Source organism: Orbicella faveolata, unplaced genomic scaffold (assembly GCF_042242905.1).
Source record: "Orbicella faveolata isolate gen_17 unplaced genomic scaffold, um_ofav_v1 contig_24, whole genome shotgun sequence".
Lineage (NCBI taxonomy): Eukaryota > Metazoa > Cnidaria > Anthozoa > Scleractinia > Merulinidae > Orbicella > Orbicella faveolata.
The window spans coordinates 19,108,033-19,117,828 of record NW_028301552.1 but is presented as its reverse complement, the minus strand read 5'-3'; the positions used below and the strand labels follow the sequence as shown (position 1 = coordinate 19,117,828).

Genomic DNA, 9,796 nt, shown 5'->3' with positions numbered 1-9,796 from the left:
TCTTATTGGTTTATTGAACTTCACCTGCTCAGTAGTTCTACCAGGTCGGACTTTTCTTAGACGTATGATTAACGTCACAGTGGGTGTACGTCGCCCAACCCACTAAATTCGTTTAAAACGTGACGTGAAAGGAGATCTTAACATGTGGTTACAGTTTCTTAACCACTTTAATGGGAAATCATTCTTTTTAGATTTCATTTGGGTTTCCTCAGTAACGTTACATTTGTACACGGATTCCTCCGGATCTTTAGGTTATGGTGCCGTTTTGTCATGCTTCATACTGACAATCAGGCGCTAGCGGAGGTTATAAGGAAGAAAACAACAAAGGACAGGGAGCTCTTGGTACTTGTCCGCGCCCTGGTTTTGTCCTGCTTGAGGCATAATATTCTATTCTGAGCAATCCACCTGCCCGGAATTTTAAATACGAAAGCTGACGCCTAATCGCGGTTGCAGGCGGACAAATTCAAGTCCCTCGACCAGGATGCGGACCGTGAACCGACAATCGTGCCTCCCCATCTGTTACCAGAGAACTGGGGGATATAACTAAGAAACTTCTAGCTGCCAGTTTAAATAGCGCCTCGGCTAGAGTTTACAGACGGCCTTGGACTTTGTTCACTACTTGGGCTGCTCAATATCGAGGTACCTCGGTTATTTCACTGCCAGTGCAACCAGCTGTGTTAGCTCTCTTTATATCACATTTGTTTTCTCTTCACTATACTTCCTCATCAGTGACCACTTACGTTTCCGCTATTGGTTACGTACACAAGTTAGTCGGGGTAGAAGACCCAACCGCAGCGACAATAATTGTTCAAATTCTTAAGGGTTATAGGAAATTAGCTCCAGTCAGAGATGTTCGCTTACCAATCACTCTGCCAATCTTACGCCAGCTAATACAATCGTTCACACATACAGCCACGTCAGCTTATCAGAAATGCTTAATATCAGGCATGTGCCCTTTAGCATTTTTTGCCCTTTTGCGAATAGGAGAAATGACCACCACAACTGGACAACAGGTCAATCTTATAAATATAACGCTGTTAGATCGTCTAGTAGACAAGTATGGCCATGTCAAGGCCCTTCAACTTTCTCTTTTTCAATATAAGCATAGCGACCCAAGTCAACCTTTTGTAATTTATATTTACCCTGAGATCAATTGTTGCCCGCTACAACTTATCTTAGATTATATCTCGCTAAGAGGACATACTCCAGGTCCCCTATTTTGCTGGCCGGATGGGAGGCCGATTTCTAGATCATTCTCTATCATACAACTTAATAATGCCTTGCAGTTTAACAACCTAGATGCTTCTTTATACAAGTCACATAGTTTTCGTATTGGTGCCGCAAGCTGGGCAGCCGCCAAAGGTTTTTCGGACTTTCAGATTCGTTAGCTAGGTCGCTGGAATTCAAACGCTTTCCTTAAAATTATCTACGAACGCCTAGTCTCGCCACTGACTTATCAACACCCTAGCTATGAATTAGTACAATGGATAACACACGCAGGTGCTTTGTTGTCGCATCCCTAATGTTTTCTGGCGTTAAGCTTCGTTTATATTTATGATGTCTCAGAGTTTGCCAAGAGTGTTCGGCTGGGGGTGGCCGCTTAACAGCGTCCTTCTGGCCTTTTTCATCGCCCTCACCTTTACTAGAGCTTAAATTACTTTTAAATCGTTGGGATGACGACTTTATATACTTTATGAATGATTATTATGTTATGATGTAGTTAATTATTAGTTAGTAATTTATCAATTAAAAGCGGCCACGACACATGGCCAAATTATTATCCCACCAGGTTGCTGTCTTTATTTTAAGCGCTCTAGCAAACAGAGCTCGACTGTTGGCTTAAATCAGTCGTGTAGTCAATATGATTGAAAACCACTCGATGGAAGGGGGCATAAAGTGAATTAGCAGATCATTTCTAAGCAAATGCAAAGCTGTATGTTCTGTATTCTTTAATTAGTTAGTTCTAGGGCTGGAATTCTCAAGTAACGGTTCCAGAGGAAAATGGGCTATCAGTGACAACTTTCCTCATTCTCCTCCCCTAGCGGAGGTTTGGAAGAAATGCTCATCGATCGCTGTCTCTCCCAGTTTATGACGAGATTCATGAGACTTCAAAATACCCAGCAGGACATGGGTTCTAATTTATAATAGTTTATATTTTTGATCTGTCTGATACAAACGGCGGGTTCGTGGATCCATCGTGCTCTTCATGGTTTCAATCTTCGAGAAAGAGAGACCCAGTTATTGTTGCCGCTCTGTCCGGAATAGTTTGAAGAGCGTTAAAAAAGAAAGATCCTGGATGCCGATAAAATTCAGCATTTCAAGGAATCGAAGCTCGAGATATTTTTCGGCAGAGACGAGCGAAAGCCGGATTTACGTCTGCGTTCGCAGGCTAAGGGATACGCGGTTTTCAGGGAGAAGCTCTTAAGCAAAACTGCCAAACAGAAAAATGGGCCACACTTGCAAAACTGAGTCATTCGGAAAAATAGGTCACACTTCGAAAAAAGGGTCACACTTGAAAAAATGGATCACACTCAGAAATGTGAGTCAAACTTGGAAAAATTGGTCACGCTTGGAAAAACGGGTCACACTTGGAAAAAGAGTCACACTTGGAAAAATGGTTCACACTTGATAAAAAGGGTTGCACTTAAAAAAGTGGGTCATACTTGGAAAAAGGTTGACACGCTTGGAACAATGGGTCACACTTCTAAAGATGGGCCAAACTTAGTAAAGTAGGTAACACTTGGAAAAAAAGGGGTTACACTTGCAAAGATGGGCCACAATTCGAAAAATGGGTCACATTTAGGAAAAAACAAAGGGTCACACTTGTAAAAATGGGTCACATTTGGAAGAATGGGTCACACTTACAAAAGTGGTTCACACTTAGAGAAATGGGTCACATCTGGGAAAACAGGGTTACACTTTGGAAAATGGGTCAAACTAAGAAAAATGGGTCATAATTTTAACAAAGGTTTACACTTGGAAAAATGGGTCGCACTTGGAAAAATGGGTCACACTTGGAAAAATGTGTGCAACTTGAAAAATGGGTGTTACTTGAAAAAATAGGCCGCATTTGGAAAAATCGGTCCCACCCAGAAAAGTGGGTCACACCTGGAAAACGGGTCTAACCTGGAGAAATGGGTCACACTTAAAAAAAGAGTTACACTTAGAAAAAAAGTCACACTTGGAACAATATGTCAAACTTGAAAAAATAGGTAACAAGTGAAAAAATGGGTCAATCTTAGAAAACTAGGTCACACTTGGGAAAAGGGTTACTTTTCGAAAAATGAGTCACACTTGAAAAACAGGTAGGGTCACACTTAAAAAAAAATCGGTCACACTTAGAAAAAAATGGGTCGCACTTGGAGAAAAGGGCCACACTTGTAAAAATGGGTCAATCTTGTAAAAATGGGACACACCTGGAAAAAAGGGTCACACTTCGTAGAACGGGTCACATATAGGCGACATTTGGAAAAATATGTCAAACTTAGAAAGGTGGGTGACACTTGCAAAAATGGGTCACACTTGGAAAAACAGGGTCACAGTTTGAAAAAAGAGTCACTCTTGGAAGGATGGGTCACAGTGGGAAAATGGGTAACACTTACAAAACATGGATCACACTTGAAAAAAATGGTCAAGGGTTAAACTTGAAAAACGGGTCAGACTTGGAAAAATGGGTTACACTTGGAAAAATGAATCACACTTGAAAGAGTGGGTCATACTTAGAAAAGTGGGTCACATTTGGAAAAAATGGGTCACACTTGGAGAAACGAGTCACACATAGAAAAAAAGAGTCACATTTGGAAACAAGTACACACTTGGAACATTGGGTCACTCTTAAAAAGATAGATAACACTTTAAAAAATGGGTCAAACTTAGAACAGTGGGTCATACCACTTGGAAAAAACGGTCACACTTAGCAAAGTGGTTCACACTTGGAAAAATGGGTCACATTTAGAAAAATAGGTCACACTTAGAAAAAATAAGTAAGACATGCGAAAATTGGTCACACTTAGAAAAATGGGTCACTCTTGAAAAAAGGGTCAGCCTTAGAAAAAGAAGGGTTAAACTTGGTAAAATGGGTCACTTTTGATAAAAAAGGTCACACTTGGAAAAATGGATCACACCTGGAAAATTAAGTCATATTTGATAAAAAAGGGTCACACTTGTAAAAATGGGTCACACTTGAAAAAATGGGTCACACCTTGAAAATTGGGTCACATCTGATAAAAAGGGTCATACTTGTTAAAATGGGTCAGACTTGGAAAAAGGGATGACAATTGGAAAAACGGGGACACGCTTGGAAAAATGGGTCACACTTGAAAAAAATAGGTCATATTTGGAAAAATGTGTTAAACTTAGAAAAGTGGGTGACACTTTGAAAAATGGATGACAGTTGCAAAAATGGGTCACACTTGGAAAATGGGTCACACTTAACAAAAAAAATGGGTCTCATTAGGGAAAATGGGTCACACTTAAAAAAAAAAGACTGGGTCGCATTAGGTAAAAGGGGTCGCATTTGAAAAAAAGTTGGTCACATTCAGAAAAGTGGGTCACACTTACAAAAATGGGTCGCATCAGGAAAAATGGGTCGCATTTGAAACAATTGGTCACAATTAGAAAAGTGGGTAACACCTGGTAAAATGGATCACACTTACTGAAACGGTTCACACAAAGAGGGATTAACATTTCCAGAAACGGGTTAAATTAGAAAAATGGGTCAAACTTGTAAAAATGGGACACACTCAGAAAAATGGGTCACACGGTAAAATGGGTCACACTTGGAACAATGAGTCGCATTTGGAAAAAGAGTCACACTTGTAAAAATGGGCACATTTGGAAAAACTAGTAAGAAAAATGAGTCACGGCTGGTAACATGCGTCACACTTCGAAAAAAAAAAGGAATCTTACTTGAAAAAATTGGTCACAATATAAAAATGCCTCACACCTTGAAAAATGGGTCACCTTTAAAAAAGTGGATGACACTTTAAAAAATGGGTCACACTTGGAAATATGGGTCACACTTGAAAAAATGGTAACAATTGGATAAATGGGTCACACTTAAAAAAAGGGTAACACCAGGAAAAAAAGGTGACACTTAAAATAGGTCACACTTGAAAAAAGAGTCAAACTTGGAAAAAAGGTCACGTATGGAAAAATGAGTCACACTTGAAAAAATGGGTCGCATTTGAAAAAATAGGTCACACTTGGAAAATAGGTAACACATGGAAAAATTGGTCACACTTAGAAAGGTGGGTCACACATGAAAAAGTGGGTCACCCTTGGAATAAAGGGTTTCGCACTAGCAAAAATAGGTCACACTTGTAAAAAAGGGTCACTCTTAGGACAAAGGGTTAAACATAAAAAGAGTGGGTCACACTTACACTAGAAAAAATGGTTCACACTTGTTAAAAAGGGTCAAACTTAGAAAAATGGGCCACACTTGGGAAAAGGGGGACACGCTTGAAAACATGGGTCTTGCTTGAAAAAAATTCTCACATTTGGAAAAATGTGTCAAACTTAGAGGAGTGGGTGACACTTGCAAAATGGGTCACACTTGGAAAAACAAGGTCGCTCTTTGAAAAAAGAGTCGCACTTGGAAAAATGGGTTACACTTGCAAAAATGGATCACATTACGATGGGTCACGCTTAGAAAAATGGGTCACACCTAGATAGATTTTAAGTAAGATTAGACTTCTAAAAATGGGACACATTTGGAAAAAAAGTTTCACACTTACAAAAATGAGTTTCACTTGGTAAAATTGATCACACTTAGAGTTATTAAAGGTCAAATGATGTAGAAAATAACCGGGAGGGAGAAATGGAAATTAACTCGAGTTAGCAGGAGGTTCCAGTTACATATTCAGTTATCGCGGGAGTAAAATTGCAGTAAATGTATGACGAAAATTCAGGGGAAATCAAATCAAATTTGGATCGAGTTAGAGCGACGTTCGAATTAATGAGGGTTCGACTTATCAAAGTTACCAGGAGTCGACTGTAGCCTGTTTCTTTTGACACTAAACGGGAAATACATAAAGATTTGTTAGCTGTAGCGAAGTTTACAACGAGCAAGCAGCCGTTGAATACAGAGAGAGAGTTAGATCCGTCACGGTTTGTTAGATACCAGAGGTATTTCCAAAGATGCCACGCATAGTTTTGAAAGAAAAGTTCGATTTTCGGTTTCAACTGATCTCAAGTCGGACTGAACCGTAGCAGTGTTTTCCCCGCTTTGCTAGGCGTTGATTTATAAACGGAAACGTTTCCGTGTGAACATTTTTACGGTTAAAAAAAAAACAACAACAACACGGCTCAGTTGAAAGCAAAAAGCCCGACTATTTTCCCGTTTTGACAGGGAAAAGGCTATCGGGAGTACCAGTGTTTTATATACATACCGTGAATTAGCGCTATAAATGTTCCCAGAAAACTGAGAGGTTTTTTATTACCTTGATTTTCTTTCCGAAATGATTCCGTTGCCAGGTAGATGCCTTCTTTAACACGTTTCTTGTCAAGAAGCATCAAATTATTTTTACCGGGCGGTTAAGTTGGCTTGGATTAAATTAGACCCCTCCTGACTTTACTAGCCCAAGGTCTGTAGGGGCAGCTATTTCAGAACCTCACGAATCTCGTCGTGACAAAATCAAATTTTGTTTAGCGGTGCTTTCTCCATTCTCCTTTAAATGAAGGTTATGACTCAAGTTAAAATAAAAAGCAGTTAACAGGAAAAAAAAAATCACATCAATTTAAATCTATCCGCGTAAGAGTAGTGTGATTGAAGCCCCGTTAATTGAACGCTACTGCAAGAAAGCCAACAAATTAAAATCACCTTTCGTCCGTCAATCTTCATGACCAAAGACCATCCTCCTCCACTGGTCCTGAAATTTTAATTGTTTAGTATATTCGAATATGGCTCATTGATTGCATTCCTATAGCTAGTGCAAGTAAGCCGGTTCATTCCTTGTCCACCATTTATTCCGATTACAGTTATTTTTTTTTTCCACCTCAGTTTCGAAGGCTGTCTCGGGGAAACTCCGGTGCAAAGAGATTTTACTATGTTATATCGAGAATTTAATGAAGTAAAAGCTGGAAAAAAAGGACATTTCACTTACACATTTCTGTTGTATAGCTCCTCGCAGGACAAAGCTGCGTAAAAAGTAATAGTTGAATTAGGTCAGAGCTGAATACTTCGTTTCGAACTCCAAGAGTCTAAGAGTGTTAGACATAACGGTGGTTGATAAATAGCGACAACGACTATGGGACGGATATGTTGATGCGAGCCAGCATTCCCCAGCTACTAAAAGCATTTTCTGTTGCCTTCCTTCCTGTCATGTGACTTCCCAAATCCTGTAGGAGCTTACCAAGCTGATGTTTGGTTCATTTGCAAAAAAAAAAAAAACAACAACAACAACAAATGGAGTTTAATATATTACATAACAACAAAACCAAAAATGAATTAGATCAAGCCTAAACCGACCTGGCCCCGTTAGTACGCTACGTTGGAACCTCGTTCGACCCATCAACTATAAGCCCATTTCCCCATTTAAACATTTTTACTCACTGATGCAATCAAATGATCCCTTAGTATTGTTACACAAATCATCAGCAATGCAGTTGTGTGTTCCTGTAATACATTCGTCCACATCTGAAAATGAATTCAATAATGATTAGGCTCCTTTAAAATTTCGTTAGAAATATTCCTGTAATTAAATTAAATCCGCTGAAAGCCGTCAAGGCTAAACTGAGCGTGAAGAAAAAAGTCAACTGACTTTTATACCTCATAACGTTAAAGCTATTTTTTCCCCTCTATTCCTAAAGTGTCCCAAACAGTTCACTGTGGCCGCAGTTTTAACTTATTTCTCTCCTTATGGTACCCAAAATGCCTTCAAGTTGACAAGATAAATCATGAAACTTATACATGTATTTAAAAAAATGACAAGTCTAAGGCTAACTTGACGAGCACTGATCACTTCTTGAAAAAATGAAATTTCAGAATATGCTATTGTCTCAAACATTTGTTTCCATCGCGAAAAAAGGGGAAAAGTTTCTTGACATACAAGCATTAATTTTATATTCGTTATGTACGATGTCAAAATTGCAAGAAATGGTTTAAATCGTTATTATCAAACAAGTACGACTAAAATGTAACTTATGCGCAAATATCTAACTTCAGGCAACCTTAAAACAACTAAAAATTCCACCTTCACAATCCTCTCCGTCTCCATGATAACCGGCTTTACAAGAGCAACCGCGCGATCCTTCGGTGTTAATACACTCAGCATTAACATCACAACTGAATGTTCCTGCATTACATTCGTCAATATCTGAAAGAAATATATTACATTCGGATACCTGTATTAAATTTGCTTGGATTACTGTACGACCTGTGCGGAACACGGATTCGCTAGTTTTACATCTTCAGAATGTACCCTTCAAGGTGACTAAACGTTTTCGTCACAGAAGTTTTTTTTTTTTTTTTAAGTCTGTGCACATTTGTATGCCGTGGTGTTTGTTTTCTTCTCGTTTGTTTGGCAATGTCATGAAACACTTTTTCTATTTTTTTTTTTTTCTTAATCTTTTAAATAAGTAGTAGATTGTACGAAAAGTAGATAAAGTGCATTGGGTTATGGATCTCAGCACTCAGCGCGACATTAGCGTTCCCGGCCAGCTTATCCCAAAATTATTAGACGTCAAAACAGGGCAATCAAAAATTATAACGACTACAATTAAATGTGTTTGATCAGAATAAAGTCCCAATATTTTAATGGTTTTTCGTGACGTTTGATACTTTGATATATTTTTTACAACTTAGTAAGTTGCAGCTACATATTTCTTACCTTTTTCGCAATGCTGACCCGTATATCCTGCAGGACACAGACAACGATATCCCTTGCGTGTAAAACCGGTTTGGCACGTCGCTTCGTTATAGCAGGGATCATTTGCGCAAGCATTCTAAGAACCAAAAAGGAAACTCAGAGCACATAAAATAATGACATTCCTCTGACTGTAATGATTTCAATAGTAAACTTTCTTTAATGTCGCCGCTGAACCCACGTAATGCCTCATAGGTAACAAGTAAGGCCAAAATGGATTTATGAAGAAATTAAAGCATCAAACTGGCACTTAAGGTACACATGTAACAAGAAATCAAAAGCAAGAAACACCTTAAGCATTGTTAATTTTATTTTCTGAAATGCTTTTACCTTTGCTCCACGGTATACGTAATTTGGATTTTCCTCCACGTCTCTTTTGTTCTCTTCATAGGTAGCATTATTCAATTCGCAGTTGTGTTTTCCATTTTCATTTTTCGTCATAAGATTATAACTGACACATTTCGGTTCCATGAAGCATAGTACACCACAGAATTCCTTGTTCGTGACGTCAGTCCTGCTAATCACGTGGTTCATCAGACGGTGGCCGTGAAACACTTGGGCGGCTCTAAACTCCAAATGACGACATTCATCTAAACATTTTACATTTGACAAAGACATAGCCATTATTTAATTTTGTCGATCACAAATCTTGCAAGGTTGCCACGAGAGAGTATCAGTGGGTGCTTTCCATTTAACCGAAATTACGAAATTTTCCAAAGGAGGACAAATAGCGAGGAAATTTCCTTGTAAAGGTTCCAGAAAGTCCAGAAATTGTTGAATTTCCGAAAAGCGAACCAATCTACCGAAAATTCCGGAAATTCCCGGATGAAAATCAAATGGAACGGAAAAAAAATTTCTAGGAAAAAACGTTTCCGAAAATTTTACGTACCTCAAGAGGTTGCCCTCTTTCTCGGAACTTTTGGGAATTCGCA

At 38.8% G+C, this 9,796-nt stretch overlaps 1 pseudogene; it reads left to right on the top strand.

Moving 5' to 3' along the window:
• Positions 1–222: 222 nt before the first annotated feature.
• Positions 223–1,861, top strand: LOC149110773 (uncharacterized; annotated as a pseudogene).
• The last annotated feature ends 7,935 nt before the right edge of the window (positions 1,862–9,796 follow it).